This window comes from Dendrobates tinctorius, unplaced genomic scaffold, assembly GCF_039654945.1.
Source record: "Dendrobates tinctorius isolate UK_male_01 unplaced genomic scaffold, ASM3965494v1 ptg000196l, whole genome shotgun sequence".
Taxonomy (NCBI): Eukaryota; Metazoa; Chordata; class Amphibia; order Anura; family Dendrobatidae; genus Dendrobates; species Dendrobates tinctorius.
Window position 1 is genome coordinate 20,277,159 of NW_027361863.1, and position 16,573 is coordinate 20,293,731.

Sequence of the window (16,573 nt, forward strand, 5' to 3'; positions counted from 1 at the left end):
CCCACACAAATGGCTCAGATAGTGCAGCTCATCCAGGATGGCACATCAATGAGAGCTGTGGCAAGAAGGTTTTCTGTGTCTGTAAGCGTAGTGTCCAGAGGCTGGAGGCGCTACCAGGAGATAGGCCAGTACACCAGGAGACATGGAGGGAGCCTTAGGAGGGCTACAAGCCAGCAGCAGGACCGCTACCTCAGCCTTTGTGCAAGGAGGAACAGGAGGAGCACTGCCAGAGCCCTGCAAAATGACCTCCAGCAGGCCACAAATGTGCATGTGTCTGCACAAACAGTTAGAAACTGACTCCATGAAGATGGTCTGAGGGCCCGACATCCACAGTTGGGGGTTGTGCTCACAGCCCAACACCATGCAGGACACTTGGCAATTCCTCCAGCTGCTCCAGGTCCATGGTTTCCAGCGGGCTAGTGCTTGTGACTATTGCGCTGGTGGAGAGGTGTTCTTCTCCTATGCGATCTCCTGGCCTCTGTCCTCCTTCCATCATGGTGTCCTGGCGTTTTCTCTCCTTCCCGGGCTCCTTTCCCGCCACAGGGCTCCGCTCCTCCTTCTGGGGGCGGCGTCTTCTTCCTACTCCTCCATACCAGGCCAGTATACGAACCCCTCTGGGGGTGGGCCATGTCTCTGTAGCATAGAAGTTTAGGCAGGGGAGGCCCAGGACAGTCCGCGCTCTTTTCTTAGGACCACCCATGTTGTCACGCCCTTCTTCACCGTGCCGGCGGCCATTTTGAGAGTCCATTTTACAGTCTATAATTTTGGTTATTTTTCTCAACAATTTTAAGTCCAATAAATCTTCGGCACACAGAACCCAGTGGCACTAGGCTTCGTCATCCTGTTTGTGACGCCAAAGATGGATCGCCCTCCCAGGGCCGTGGGGTACTCGGTACCGGGCCCGTTGGTTTCAATGGGAGAAATCTGGAGGAAGAGATTGCCCAGCTGAATGACAACCTGCAGCTGAGGCGTGCCTTGCTGAAGCAGCGGAGGCCGCGCGCCCAGGAGGGGCCTGCTGAAAAGGTACCTGTCACCGCTGCACCAGCCTCATCGCCGGCAGTATCTGCTACCCCTGCGGCACCCATAACATCACCGCCTCCACCCTGGCATCGCTGCCAGACACCGCCGCCTGCCAGTAGGTGTTACCTTCGGGTCTAGGGACCGACATCGCTGTGGAGGATGCTCCACCTGACCTGATGCCGACGCCTGCGGAGGACCTGAACGGCCATGAGGAAAAAGGTACTGCCATCGCCCCTAAGTCCTGGGAAGCCCTGTCAGGCCCCATCGGGTCTCCGCCTGTCCCATTAGACACCGCAGCAGCTTCAATAACATCGGCAGCCCCAACAATCACCACTGCAGCCTCCATGTCCATAGCAGCAATGACACCAGCTGTGCCCCCACCAACACAGTGCACACCAGCCACACAGACACCGGGTGTGAAGTCCATGATCCTGGTGCTAGGCAAGGTGCCTATGGATAGAAATGGTCCTGTGCTTGCACAGCCATCATCAAGTGGCAGCACCCAAGATTTACCATGCAAGCGACCAAAAACAAGAACAGTTACCGCACCATCAACAGCTGCTGAGTTATCACCAGAGGCAGCCATTCTCAAACCACAACAGGAGGAGTACCTGCAGTATGTGAATCCACCAGCAGGACGCGGACATTCTGAAAATCTCCCCTGGAAGCAGCCAAAGAAATCAGCTTCCACCACCCCAGGAGGAGACCAACATTAAGCAAAACGTTAAATAACTAAACTGTTACCAAAGAGGGTATTGGCACCATTGTGCCACATTGTTTATCATGTTTTTTTTCTTCAAGTTTTTGCCTAGTTGCGTTGGCAGCATTTTTTACTGAACTGCAGAGATCATGGACAATGAGTGATCCACAAACTGTGTTTGTAAATAGTTGCACCTTTTAAGGTGCCCTCCCTTGGTTTTACATAAGTCTTCTGAAGATAAGAACTACTTCAACCTGGAGCATTGCTCCCACCCAAGGACACTGCAAGAGATCCCGACGGGGAGCGGTGTCCAGCACGTGCAAGAATTATTGATGTCTTAATGTGAAGTATTGTGTAATGTGCCTTATAAAAGTGTTGATAATAATAGAACAGATTTTATATAGCGTTTACCTGATAGTAGTATCTAGGTATTTGATTAGGAATGAATATTTTGCAGAATTTAGACTAAATGGTAGTACTTTAATAAAGATGTGTAAAATTTGAATAAAGGTTTGAATACAGGTGACGAACCAGGCATCAGCGGTTGTCACCCATAGTCTAGTAGAGACAGTGAAAATGTGAAAGACAAAAGGAAGAAAAAAAATGTGTTGATGATAATACTTGAACTGGTAGTGAGTTTGCTTCCATAGCACTTTAAATTAAGTAATATATTAAGTATAGATAGTTAATTAAATTGTTCTGCAACGTTCAAGAGTCTGTGCCTCCCAAATTGGGAAGTTTAGTTTAAGAACTTTTTATTAAGCATTCAAAAATGTTGTATGTTCCGTATTTGTAATATCTTTGTTTCGCTTGCAGCCCGCGGACGTGCTGTGTTTAATGGGGGGGTATGTGGCGCCTCTGGGGGTTCAGTTGCCACAGAGGTACTGCACCTCCTCCTGAGGTGTGGTGCCCCACCATCCAGGTAAGGTGGAGACACCTGACCACACTCCAACGCCTGCATCTCACACAACATAGTAGTGTAGCAAAGCACCTTTGGTGGCTCCCTGCTTGGAACACGAAGAGTGCTGGGAGGTGGGTGGAGCTTAGTTGCACAAGAGAGCGGGAGATTATTTGGACTAGGTCAGTCTGTGACAGAAGATCCCTGGAGTGGGATGGATTGAACGAAGTGCTGCAGCAGACCTCAGTGACCTGGGTCTGCTGGTACAGGAAAGAGATATTCAGAAAACCTAATTCTCCATAAGAAAGATAGTTTTGTACGGAACGTGAGGAGAAGAAGAGAACTAAGGATTAGGGTAAGAGCAGAGCCCTTCCTCAAGTTTTAAGCGCATGGCTGGAGTCCGGTCCCCGAGGTTCTATGGATACTAATGGTCCTGCAGCAGACACACGACTTAGTATAAATCTATAAGAGATCTAGTGGTTAAGAGCCATCTGGAACCACATAAGATGGAGGAGACTTGGCTACAAAACAGGCAGGTTGGGACGTTTAGATGTGGACACTGCAGATTTTGCAAGCATGTGGTACCATCAAAAACGTTTACTAGTGCCCACACGAAAAGAACATATAAAATGAACTCATTTGCTAATTGCAAAACTGCAGGAGTTGTTTATCTGTGCACATGTTCTTGTCCGTTGGATTATGTGGGCAAAACGAAGCGGGAACTCCGGATACGGATTGGGGAACATCTGGGAGACATTAGACACAAAAGAGAGACTCCATTAGCACGTCATGTTAATCTGGTTCATGGCGGTGATGAGAAACAGATTGGATTTTGTGTTATTGAAAGGGTTCAACCCACAGTGAGGCAGGGGGATTGGGATAAGAAGATCCTTCAACGGGAAACACGTTGGATTTTTTGGCTAGAATCACAAAGCCCTAAAGGCCTCAATGAAAATTTGAATTTTACTAGTTTCTTGTAGTTAGTGTACCTGACGGATCCACCATGCTATTTTTTCATGCTTTTTTTAGCAAAGAGATTGTTCTTGGATATTTATCATTCTATGTTTGGACCATTTGATTAGCTGGGATACATAGAGCTGTCTCCTGGAGGGGTTAATAATAACACTGTCTTATTATGTGCGGATATATAGTTTGTCTACCCCTGGATAAATGCTGCCTTCGGGCTATGTGCCTCCTCTGCTATAATACATTTCCTTTGTTAATTAAACGGGCTGCGACCTACTGTGGTTTCCTCCCCACTGTGATTCTGGTGGGGATGACGGTCACGTGGGGAGATGATGTGATATGCGCCGAGAGGGACACGTGATCGGGGTATGTCACCGGAAGTGACGTTTAGGGTCACATGATGTGGCGGTGGGACTATACTTCAGTGCACTGATCTCTAGTGTTGCGCATAATTAGGATGCGCTACCGGAAGTGATGATTTTGGCCACATGACATGGGGGCACGTCCCACTACAATGATCACAAGCACGGCGTCATACCGGAAGTGACGTCGTAATCTGAACGCGGTAAATATGAGCCGGCAGGAGACAGAAAACACGCCGCACACTGCATTGATCATTCGGCTGGGGTGATGAGACCCCTTGCGCTCTTTTGCCCCTGATGAACCCTCAACATCTAGGAGGGGGAAACGCGTCGGGCTGGGCTCGTTATCATCTGATGGCTGATAAGTATTTTTGAATTTTTATGCTGACAGACTGATGGATGGCAATTTGTTTATTGGGTAATTGGGTCATCCCATGAATGAATTTAATGGTGCTTTTTGCCATACTTGTATATAAAAGAGACTATTGTGTCTATTGTGATTTTTGAGGACTATTATGTCCCCTGGACACGCTAGATCAGCAAATATGTTTTCCTGATGAACTCCTGTTGGATTTAATCTATGCATTGTTGCTATGTGTAAACGCTTTTTTAGAAAGCTACAGTCTGTCACCTATGCAGCATTTGGCATTTTTTCTTACGAGATAAGTTTCTAATTGAGCTGCAACCATAAGCATTTTTTACTACAAGATATGAGGGTGGATATATACTCTCCACTCTGTGTTAAGATTAGGTGTACTCCTAGAGACAGTACATGGTCTCTCCACTAGGGGTAATTTTTTTTGGGATTTGTGTGTGTTTGTGTTTTTTTTGTGTATCCTCTTCGTCGACTAGGGCTGTATAGGGTGCTATTAGGGTCACCGACGTTGAGCGGGGGCGCCATATCGCATATATTAGGGTGCCAACCTCCGCGGTAAGGAAGGGATGCACTAGGGCTTATTAGGGCGAGTGTAGTGCCCTGATATATTGCACAATTTGTATGTCCTAAATATTATGTACCCTACTCCCTATATTGGTACTATCCAGGTTTTTAAATATTGGAATAAAAGTTAACTTTTAGGGTCAAATTCTTTTTGCTCTCTTGGTTTTTTCAGAATATTTGATCCAATAATCTTTTGAGGTTTGCTCTATAATCATCAACATTACCAGAAATAAACACGTGGAATAGATCACTCTGTGTGTAATGACTCTATGGAATATAGGAGAGTCACTTTTTGTATTGAAGAACTAAAATACAGTGGGTACAGAAAGTACCAGAGCCCTGACCTAAACCCTATTTAGCATCTCTGGAGAGACCTGATAATGGCTGTCCACCAACGTTCACCATCCAATCTGACGGAACTGGAGAGGATCTGCGAGGATGAAAGGCAGAGGATCCCCAAATCCAGGGGTGAAAAACTTGTTGCATCATTTCCAAAAAGACTCAAGGCTGCACTAGCTCAGAAGGTGCATCTACTCAATACTGAGCAAATGGTCTGGATACTTATGACCATGTGATATTTCTGTTATTCTTTTTTAATAAATTTGAAAAAATTTCTACATTTCTGTTTTTTCAGTCAAGATGGGGTGCAGAGTGTACATTAACCCCTTCCTGACATCCGACGTACTATCCCGTCCACGGTACCCGGGCCCATATGACCGTCGACGGGATAGTACGTCTACCGCGATCAGCGGCGCCCACGTGGTGAGCGCCGCTGATCGCGGCCGGGTGTCAGCTGATTATCACAGCTGACACCCGGCACTATGTGTCAGGGGCGGTCACGGACCGCCCCCGACACGTTAACCCCTTGCACACCGCGATCAAACATGATCGCGGTGTACCGAGAGTTAAAGGGAAGCATCGGGAGGGAGGGGGCTCCCTCCGTGCTTCCCTGAGCCCCCCACGGCAGCGCAATGTGCAGCGCTGCTGCGGGGGGCTCCTATCCTCCAGGCCCCCGGATCCAAGATGGCAACGGGGGCCTTCGGGGACCTGAGGAAGCTGGCTTCCTCAGTGCCTGCAAAGCGCAGGCAAGAGGAAGTCTTCTTCAATGCCTGTGACAGATTGCTGATCTGTCACAGTGATCTGTGATGTGACAGATCAGCGATCTGTCACAGGACAGTGATGTCCCACCTGGGACTATGTAATAAAGTAAAAAAAAAATTAAAAAAAAATGTAAAAATAAATTTAAAAAAATCGCCAAATAAATTAGAAAAAAAAAAAAAAATATTCCCTCAATAAATCCATTTTTTGGAAATAATAAAAAAAAAACCAATAAAAGTACACATATTAGGTATCGCCGCGTCCGTAATGACCCGCCCTATAAAACTGTCCCATTAGTTAACCCTTTTAGCGAACCCCTTAAAAAATAAAAATAAAAACCGAAGCAAAAAATAATGATTTATTATCATACCGCCAAACAAAAAGTGTAATAACGCGCGATCAAAAAGACGCATATAAATATCCATGGTACCGCTGAAAACGTCATCTTGTCCCGCAAAAAACGAGCCACCACACAGCATCATCAGCGAAAAAATAAAAAAGTTATAGCTCGCAGAATAAAGCGATGCAAAAATAATTATTTTTTATATAAAATAGTTTTCATTGCATAAAACCGACAAAAACATAAAAAAATGACATAAATGAGGTATCGCTGTAACCGTACTGACCCGAAGAATAAAACCGCTTTATCAAATTTACCGCACGCGGAACGGTGTAAACGCACCCCCCCCAAAAGAAATTCATGAAACGCTGGTTTTTCTTCATTCTGCGTCCCAAAAATCGGAATAAAAAGCGATCAAAAAATTTCACGTGCCCGAAAATGGTACCAATAAAAACGTCAACTCGTCCCGCAAAAAATAAGACCTCACATGACTCAGTGGGTCAAAAGACGGAAAAATTATAGCTCTCAAAATGTGGTGATGCAAAAACTATTTTACAATAAAAAGCGTCTTTTAGCGTGTGACAGTCGCCAAACATAAAAACCGCCATAAATAGTAAGTCAAACCCCCCGTTATCACCCCCTTAGTTAGGGAAAAATAATAAAACTAAAAAAAAAGTATTTATCTCCATTTTCCCGTTAGGGTAAGGCTGTGTGCACACGCTGCGGATTAGGTGCGGATTCATCCGCGCGGATTTTGTAAAATCCGCAGGTGAAACCGCAGGTCAAAAGACCTGCGGTTTTACCTGCGGATTGCTCTGCGGTTTTGTCCTGTGGTTTTTCATCTCCTCAATAGAGGAGATGGCAAACCGCAGGAGAATCCGCAGAAAGAATTGACATGTCAATTCTTTCTGCGGATTGAAAACCGCAGATAATCCGCGCGGAAAATTCCGCACCGTCTGCACTGCGGTTTTTGATTCCCATAGGGAATCATGGTACTGTACACCGCCGGAACCGCAGCAAAATCCGCAGCGTGTGCACACAGCCTTAGGGTTAGGGCTAGGGTTAGGGCTAGGGTTAGGGCTAGGGTTAGGGCTAGGGTTAGGGCTCAGATTAGGGTTAGGGGTGTGTTGGGGTTAGGGTTGGAGTTATAATTGGGGGTTTCCACTGTTTGTGCACATCAGGGGCTCTCCAAATGCAACATGGCGTCTGATCTCAATTCCAGCCAATTCTGAGTTGAAAAAGTCAAATGGTGCTCCTTCCCTTCCAAGCTCTGCCATGCGCCCAAAGAGTGTTTTACCCCCACATGTAGGGTATCAGCCTACTCAGGACAAATTGCAAAACAATTTTTGGGGTCCAATTTCTCCTGTTACCCTTAGGAAAATAAAAAATTGGGGGCAAAAATATCATTTTTGTGGAAAAAAATGATTTTTTTATTTTCACGTCCGAGTGTTATAAACTTCTGTGAAGCACTTGGGGGTTCAAAGTGCTCACCACACATCTAGATAAGTTCCGTGGGGGGTCTAGTGTCCAAAATGGGGTCACTTGTGGGGAGTTTCAATAGTTTAGGTACATCAGGGGCTCTCCAAACGCACATGACACCCGCAGACCATTCCATCAAAGTCTGCATTCCAAAACGTCACTGCTTCCCTTCCGAGCCCCGACATGTGTCCATACAGTAGTTTTCTCCCACATATGGGGTGTCAGCGTACTCAGGCCAAATTGGACAACAACTTTTGGGGGTCCAATTTCTCCTGTTACCCTTGGGAAAATGAAAAAATTGGGGACTAATTGATCATGTTTCTGGAAAAAATACGATTTTTTTATTTTCATGCCCTGGCATTATAAACTTCAGTGAAGCGCTTGGGGGTTCAAAGTGCTCACCTCACATCTAGATAAGTTCCTTAGTGGGTCTAGTTTTCAAAATGGGGTCATTTGTGGGGGGTTTCCACTGTTTAGGTACATTAGGGGCTCTCCAAAGGCAACATGACACCCGCAGACCATTCCATCAAAGTCTGCATTCCAAAACGTCACTACTTCCCTTCCGAGCCCCGACGTGTGCCCATACAGTAGTTTTCTCCCACATATGGGGTATCAGCATACTCAGGACAAATTGGACAACAACTTTTGGGGTCCAATTTCTCCTGGTACCCTTGGGAAAATAAAAAAATGGTGACTAAAATATCATGTTTGTGGAAAAAATACGAATTTTTTATTTTCACGCCCGGGCGTTATAAACTTCTGTGAAGCACTGGGGGGTTCTGAGTGCTCACCACACATCTAGATAAGTTCCTTGGGGGGTCTAGTTTACAAAATGGTGTCATTTGTGGGGGTTTTTTTACTGTTTAGGTACATTAGGGGCTCTCCAAAGGCAACATGACACCCGCAGACCATTCCATCAAAGTCTGCATTCCAAAACGTCACTACTTCCCTTCCGAGCCCCGACGTGTGCCCATACAGTAGTTTTCTCCCACATATGGGGTATCAGCATACTCAGGACAAATTGGACAACAACTTTTGGGGTCCAATTTCTCCTGGTACCCTTGGGAAAATAAAAAAATGGTGACTAAAAGATCATGTTTGTGGAAAAAATACGAATTTTTTATTATCACGCCCGGGCGTTATAAACTTCTGTGAAGCACTGGGGGGTTCAAAGTGCTCACCACACATCTAGATAAGTTTCTTGGGGGGTCTAGTTTACAAAATGGTGTCATTTGTGGGGGTTTTTTACTGTTTAGGTACATTAGGGGCTCTCCAAAGGCAACATGACACCCGCAGACCATTCCATCAAAGTCTGCATTCCAAAACGTCACTACTTCCCTTTCGAGCCCCGACGTGTGCCCATACAGTAGTTTTCTCCCACATATGGGGTATCAGCATACTCAGGACAAATTGGACAACAACTTTTGGGGTCCAATTTCTCCTGGTACCCTTGGAAAAATAAAAAAATGGTGACTAAAAGATCATGTTTGTGGAAAAAATACGAATTTTTTATTTTCACGCCCGGGCGTTATAAACTTCTGTGAAGCACTGGGGGGATCTGAGTGCTCACCACACATCTAGATAAGTTCCTTGGGGGGTCTAGTTTACAAAATGGTGTCATTTGTGGGGTTTTTTTTACTGTTTAGGTACATTAGGGGCTCTCCAAAGGCAACATGACACCCGCAGACCATTCCATCAAAGTCTGCATTCCAAAACGTCACTACTTCCCTTCCGAGCCCCGACGTGTGCCCATACAGTAGTTTTCTCCCACATATGGGGTATCAGCATACTCAGGACAAATTGGACAACAACTTTTGGGGTCCAATTTCTCCTGGTACCCTTGGGAAAATAAAAAAATGGTGACTAAAAGATCATGTTTGTGGAAAAAATACGAATTTTTTATTATCACGCCCAGGAGTTATAAACTTCTGTGAAGCACTGGGGGGTTCAAAGTGCTCACCACACATCTAGATAAGTTTCTTGGGGGGTCTAGTTTACAAAATGGTGTCATTTGTGGGGGGTTTTTACTGTTTAGGTACATTAGGGGCTCTCCAAAGGCAACATGACACCCGCAGACCATTCCATTAGAGTTGAGCGAAACGGGTCGAAAAAATTCAAAAGTCGCCGGCTTTTGGCAAAGTCGGGTTTCATGAAACGAAACCCGACCCTAGGATGAGGTCGGCCACGAGGTCGGCGACTTACGCGCCAAAGTCGCGTTTCAAAAGTTTGTTTTGCGCTCTTTTTCAGCCAATCAGGATCCACGGACACTGTGGGCAACGTGATGACCTAGGCACGGGTCACCACCATCTTTCAGAAGGGCATGCAAGTGATTGGCTTGCTTTGGTGGGCGTCACAGGGGGTATAAAAGGGCGTGCACGCTGACCGCCATCTTACTTCTGCCGATCTTAGTATAGGGAGAGTTTGCTGCTGATTCTGTAGGGAGAGCGTTAGGCAGGGAAGAAGACAAAAGAACTGCTTCTGCTGCTAGCGATTTGGCCTGCACAACACACAAGTCACTGTGTGTGCAGTGCAAGGGGAGGCTATATTGTGGTGTATCAGTGGTGTTGGTTGTTGGGCTGCCTTCTAAGACTTCCTGACACGCTGGCATTGCTGTTTACCCACTGCTCCGCAAACTGCTTTTTTAAAAGCAATCCAATCTCCCTTATCCTCTAGTCACTTTGGTCACAGCTGTGCCATCGAGCGTGTCACATAGCGCTCAGATATCAGTGGGCCTCACACAATCCACAAGTGTCCAGTGTCCAAAAGTGTACGCAGAGATTCAAAATCTCCATTATCCTCTCGTCACTTTGGTCACAGGCAGCTGTGCCATCGAGCGTGTCACATAGCGCTCAGATATCAGTGGGCCTCACACAATCCACAAGTGTCCAGTGTCCAAAAGTGTACGCAGAGATTCAAAATCTCCATTATCCTCTCGTCACTTTGGTCACAGGCAGCTGTGCCATCGAGCGTGTCACATAGCGCTCAGATATCAGTGGGCCTCACACAATCTACAAGTGTCCAGTGTCCAAAAGTGTACGCAGAGATTCAAAATCTCCATTATCCTCTCGTCACTTTGGTCACAGGCAGCTGTGCCATCGAGCGTGTCACATAGCGCTCAGATATCAGTGGGCCTCACACAATCTACAAGTGTCCAGTGTCCAAAAGTGTACGCAGAGATTCAAAATCTCCATTATCCTCTCGTCACTTTGGTCACAGGCAGCTGTGCCGAGCGTGTCACATAGCGCTCAGATATCAGTGGGCCGCACACAATCCACAAGTGTCCAGTGTCCAAAAGTGTACGCAGAGATTCAAAATCTCCATTATCCTCTCGTCACTTTGGTCACAGGCAGCTGTGCCATCGAGCGTGTCACATAGCGCTCAGATATCAGTGGGCCTCACACAATCTACAAGTGTCCAGTGTCCAAAAGTGTACGCAGAGATTCAAAATCTCCATTATCCTCTCGTCACTTTGTCACAGGCAGCTGTGCCATCGAGCGTGTCACATAGCGCTCAGATATCAGTGGGCCTCACACAATCTACAAGTGTCCAGTGTCCAAAAGTGTACGCAGAGATTCAAAATCTCCATTATCCTCTCGTCACTTTGGTCACAGGCAGCTGTGCCATCGAGCGTGTCACATAGCGCTCAGATATCAGTGGGCCTCACACAATCTACAAGTGTCCAGTGTCCAAAAGTGTACGCAGAGATTCAAAATCTCCATTATCCTCTCGTCACTTTGGTCACAGGCAGCTGTGCCATCGAGCGTGTCACATAGCGCTCAGATATCAGTGGGCCTCACACAATCTACAAGTGTCCAGTGTCCAAAAGTGTGTGCAGAGATTCAAAATCTCCATTATCCTCTCGTCACTTTGGTCACAGGCAGCTGTGCCATCGAGCGTGTCACATAGCGCTCAGATATCAGTGGGCCTCACACCATCCACAAGTGTCCAGTGTCCAAAAGTGTACGCAGAGAATCAAAATCTCCATTATCCTCTCGTCACTTTGGTCACAGGCAGCTGTGCCATCGAGCGTGTCACATAGCGCTCAGATATCAGTGGGCCTCACACAATCCACAAGTGTCCAGTGTCCAAAAGTGTACGCAGAGATTCAAAATCTCCATTATCCTCTCGTCACTTTGGTCACAGGCAGCTGTGCCATCAAGCGTGTCACATAGCGTTCAGATATCAGTGGGCCTCACACAATCCACAAGTGTCCAGTGTCCAAAAGTGTACGCAGAGATTCAAAATCTCCATTATCCTCTCGTCACTTTGGTCACAGGCAGCTGTGCCATCAAGCGTGCCACATAGCGTTCAGATATCAGTGGGCCTCACACCATCCACAAGTGTCCAGTGTCCAAAAGTGTACGCAGAGAATCAAAATCTCCATTATCCTCTCGTCACTTTGGTCACAGGCAGCTGTGCCATCGAGCGTGTCACATAGCGCTCAGATATCAGTGGGCCTCACACAATCCACAAGTGTCCAGTGTCCAAAAGTGTACGCAGAGATTCAAAATCTCCATTATCCTCTCGTCACTTTGGTCACAGGCAGCTGTGCCATCAAGCGTGTCACATAGCGTTCAGATATCAGTGGGCCTCACACAATCCACAAGTGTCCAGTGTCCAAAAGTGTACGCAGAGATTCAAAATCTCCATTATCCTCTCGTCACTTTGGTCACAGGCAGCTGTGCCATCAAGCGTGTCACATAGCGTTCAGATATCAGTGGGCCTCACACAATCTACAAGTGTCCAGTGTCCAAAAGTGTACGCAGAGATTCAAAATCTCCATTATCCTCTCGTCACTTTGGTCACAGGCAGCTGTGCCATCGAGCATGTCACATAGCGCTCAGATATCAGTGGGCCTCACACAATCTACAAGTGTCCAGTGTCCAAAAGTGTACGCAGAGATTCAAAATCTCCATTATCCTCTCGTCACTTTGGTCACAGGCAGCTGTGCCATCGAGCGTGTCACATAGCGCTCAGATATCAGTGGGCCTCACACAATCTACAAGTGTCCAGTGTCCAAAAGTGTACACAGAGATTCAAAATCTCCATTATCCTCTCGTCACTTTGGTCACAAGCAGCTGTGCCATCGAGCGTGTCACATAGCGCTCAGATATCAGTGGGCCTCACACAATCTACAAGTGTCCAGTGTCCAAAAGTGTACGCAGAGATTCAAAATCTCCATTATCCTCTCGTCACTTTGGTCACAGGCAGCTGTGCCATCGAGCGTGTCACATAGCGCTCAGATATCAGTGGGCCTCACACAATCTACAAGTGTCCAGTGTCCAAAAGTGTACACAGAGATTCAAAATCTCCATTATCCTCTCGTCACTTTGGTCACAGGCAGCTGTGCCATCGAGCATGTCACATAGCGCTCAGATATCAGTGGGCCTCACACAATCTACAAGTGTCCAGTGTCCAAAAGTGTACGCAGAGATTCAAAATCTCCATTATCCTCTCGTCACTTTGGTCACAGGCAGCTGTGCCATCGAGCGTGTCACATAGTGCTCAGATATCAGTGGGCCTCACACAATCCACAAGTGTCCAGTGTCCAAAAGTGTACGCAGAGATTCAAAATCTCCATTATCCTCTCGTCACTTTGGTCACAGGCAGCTGTGCCATCGAGCGTGTCACATAGCGCTCAGATATCAGTGGGCCTCTCACAATCTACAAGTGTCCAGTGTCCAAAAGTGTACGCAGAGATTCAAAATCTCCATTATCCTCTCGTCACTTTGGTCACAGGCAGCTGTGCCATCGAGCGTGTCACATAGCGCTCAGATATCAGTGGGCCTCTCACAATCTACAAGTGTCCAGTGTCCAAAAGTGTACGCAGAGATTCAAAATCTCCATTATCCTCTCGTCACTTTGGTCACAAGCAGCTGTGCCATCGAGCGTGTCACATAGCGCTCAGATATCAGTGGGCCTCACACAATCTACAAGTGTCCAGTGTCCAAAAGTGTACGCAGAGATTCAAAATCTCCATTATCCTCTCGTCACTTTGGTCACAGGCAGCTGTGCCATCGAGCGTGTCACATAGCGCTCAGATATCAGTGGGTCTCACACAATCTACAAGTGTCCAGTGTCCAAAAGTGTACGCAGAGATTCAAAATCTCCATTATCCTCTCGTCACTTTGGTCACAGGCAGCTGTGCCATCGAGCGTGTCACATAGCGCTCAGATATCAGTGGGCCTCACACAATCCAAAAGTGTCCACTGTCCACAAGTGTGTGCAGAAATTCTAAATCTCCCCTGTCCTATAGACACCTTTTACCTTGTTTTACATTACTATATAGTTTGTTGGATTTTGTCTACATTTCTACCAAAAATGAGGAAGGCTGGTGGAAGAGGCCGTGGAATTGGGCGGGGGTTGGCAGCTGGTAATGATGGTGTTGGTGGTGGATCTGATGGTAGTGGCAAGAGCAAAATAGGACCGAATGCAGGAGGTGCTGACCCTGCGTCATCGTCTGGCTACATAAGGCCTCGAACGCTTAGTTTTCTAGGAGTTGGCAAACCGCTTTTAAAGGAAAAGCATCAGGAAAAAGTTTTGTCTTACATTGCTGACTCAGCCTCCAGCTCTATCGCCTCCTCTTCTTCAGTTGTAAAAAGTAAAAGCACTGAGTCGTCATTGGAGGCTCATGTTCATGAACCACACCTTTCCTTGTGTCCTTCACCCCAACCAAGATTGAAGGATGACGCAGGCCATACTACTGATTACTCCATGGAGCTGTTTTCACATACCATGCCTGGATTATCAAGTCAAATGGTGAATTACCCAGGCCAAGATGAATCTGACATGGAGTGCACTGATGCACAGCCGCTGATGGATGATTCTGCTGGTACATTCACTCAGAGCACTACATTGTCCTCGCAGTGTACAGAGCCAGATTTTGACCCTGATGAGACTCAGGTGCCCCTTCCCGCACACTATACCACCATACACGGTGACACAGAGAAAGGTGCACATGACATAGAAGAGGAGGTGATGGATGACCCAGTTGTTGACCCAGATTGGCATCCATTGGGGGAAGAGGGTGCTGCTTCCAATAGCTCAGATGAGGAGCATCCACAGCAGACATCGACATCGCAACAGCTGTTATCTGGCAGGCCCGGAGCACTCCAAAGACAGGTTCCAAACATCAAAAGAGTTGCTGGACAGCTTGTCCAGAGGGTCAAAAGATCACAGCGTGCTAGGCCGCAAAATGTCTGCCAAAGTAGGAAGAGTGCAGTGTGGCACTTTTTTGAACAAAATCCTCATGATCAGGCCAAGGTTATCTGTAAGAAGTGCGCAAAGACCTTTAGCCGAGGGAAAAATCTGAAAAATTTGAATACCAGTTGCATGCTTAGACATTTAACCAGCATGCACTTGCAAGCGTGGACACAACACCAAACCTCAAGTGCCACATGTGCAACTGATCACAACGAAGGTAGTCAGCAACGCTACATTGTTTCCCCCACTGTAAGCCCACCGGTAAGCACAGCAGCAAATGTTGAGGTGTCGTTGCAAGGCCACAGCAGTCAGGGAATCCCACTGTTATATCAACGAAAGACTGATTCTAGGCCATCAGAAAGAACACCAACTCCATCACCATCATCAACCCTCTCTCAGTCCGCCCTGTCCACCGCTACTTCCACCATATGCAGCTCTCAAGTCCAGCTCACCCTCCCAGACACTATGAGTAGGTCAAGAAAGTACTCAGTCTCTCATCCGCGTACACTGGGTTTGAACGCCCACATTGCCAAACTAATCTCGTTTGAGATGATGCCCTTTCGGTTGGTGGAAAGCACAGCTTTCCGCGAACTCATGGCCTATGCAGTACCACGCTATGACCTACCCAGTCGCCACTTCTTCTCTCGCAAAGCCATCCCAGCCCTCCACCATCATGTGAAAGACCGCATTGTCCATGCACTCAAGCAGTCAGTGAGCGGAAAGGTGCACCTCACAACTGATGCATGGTCCAGTCGGCATGGCCAGGGCCGTTACGTGTCCATCACTGCGCACTGGGTTAATGTGGTGGATGCAGGGTCCACAGGGGACAGCGGTGGTGGGACAGTGCTGCCTAGCCCACGGTATAGGAAACAGTTGGCTGTAGGCGTTCGACCCTCCTCCTCCTCCTCCTCCTCCTCCAGAAGCGAAAGCTCGTCCACAGAGCGCAGTCGTACGAGCACTCCATCTGCAGCTGCCAATGTTGCACACGATGTGTCCCCCTATCGAGCAGCTAGTGGAAAGCGTCAGCAGGCTGTGTTGCAGATGATGTGTTTGGGCGACAGACACACCGCCGAGGTGCTGGCCGAGTACTTGAAGCGACAAACTGAGTCATGGCTGGGCAGTGTACATCTTGAGGCAGGCAAGGTAGTTAGTGATAACGGCCGTAATTTTGTGGCAGCCATAGCCCTTTCAAAACTCAGCCACATACCTTGCTTGGCTCACACATTGAACCTGGTGGTGCAGTGCTTCCTCAAAAATTATCCGGAGTTAACAGCCCTGCTCCAGAAGGTGCGAAGACTGTGCGCGCACATCCGCCGGTCGCCTGTACACTCCGTTCGTATGCAGAAGCTGCAGCGATTGCTCCACCTTCCCAACCACCGCCTCATTATCGACATTGCAACAAGGTGGAACTCCACCCTGCACATGGTGGAGCGGCTGTGCGAGCAGAGGCAGGCCATAATGCATTTGTGGGAGGATACACGGCCAGGCACTTTGAGAGCAGACATGGAGTTGACAGGCGTGCAGTGGTCGAAGCTGAAAGACCTTTGTAAAGTCCTTCAGTGTTTTG

At 47.4% G+C, this 16,573-nt stretch overlaps 1 protein-coding gene across 1 annotated transcript in view; it reads left to right on the forward strand.

The window, feature by feature from the left end:
• LOC141056285 (trypsin-like) overlaps window positions 1–16,573 on the forward strand; it is a 390,181-nt gene that overhangs the window by 309,743 nt on the left and 63,865 nt on the right. The gene's annotated exons all lie outside the window — the stretch shown is intronic.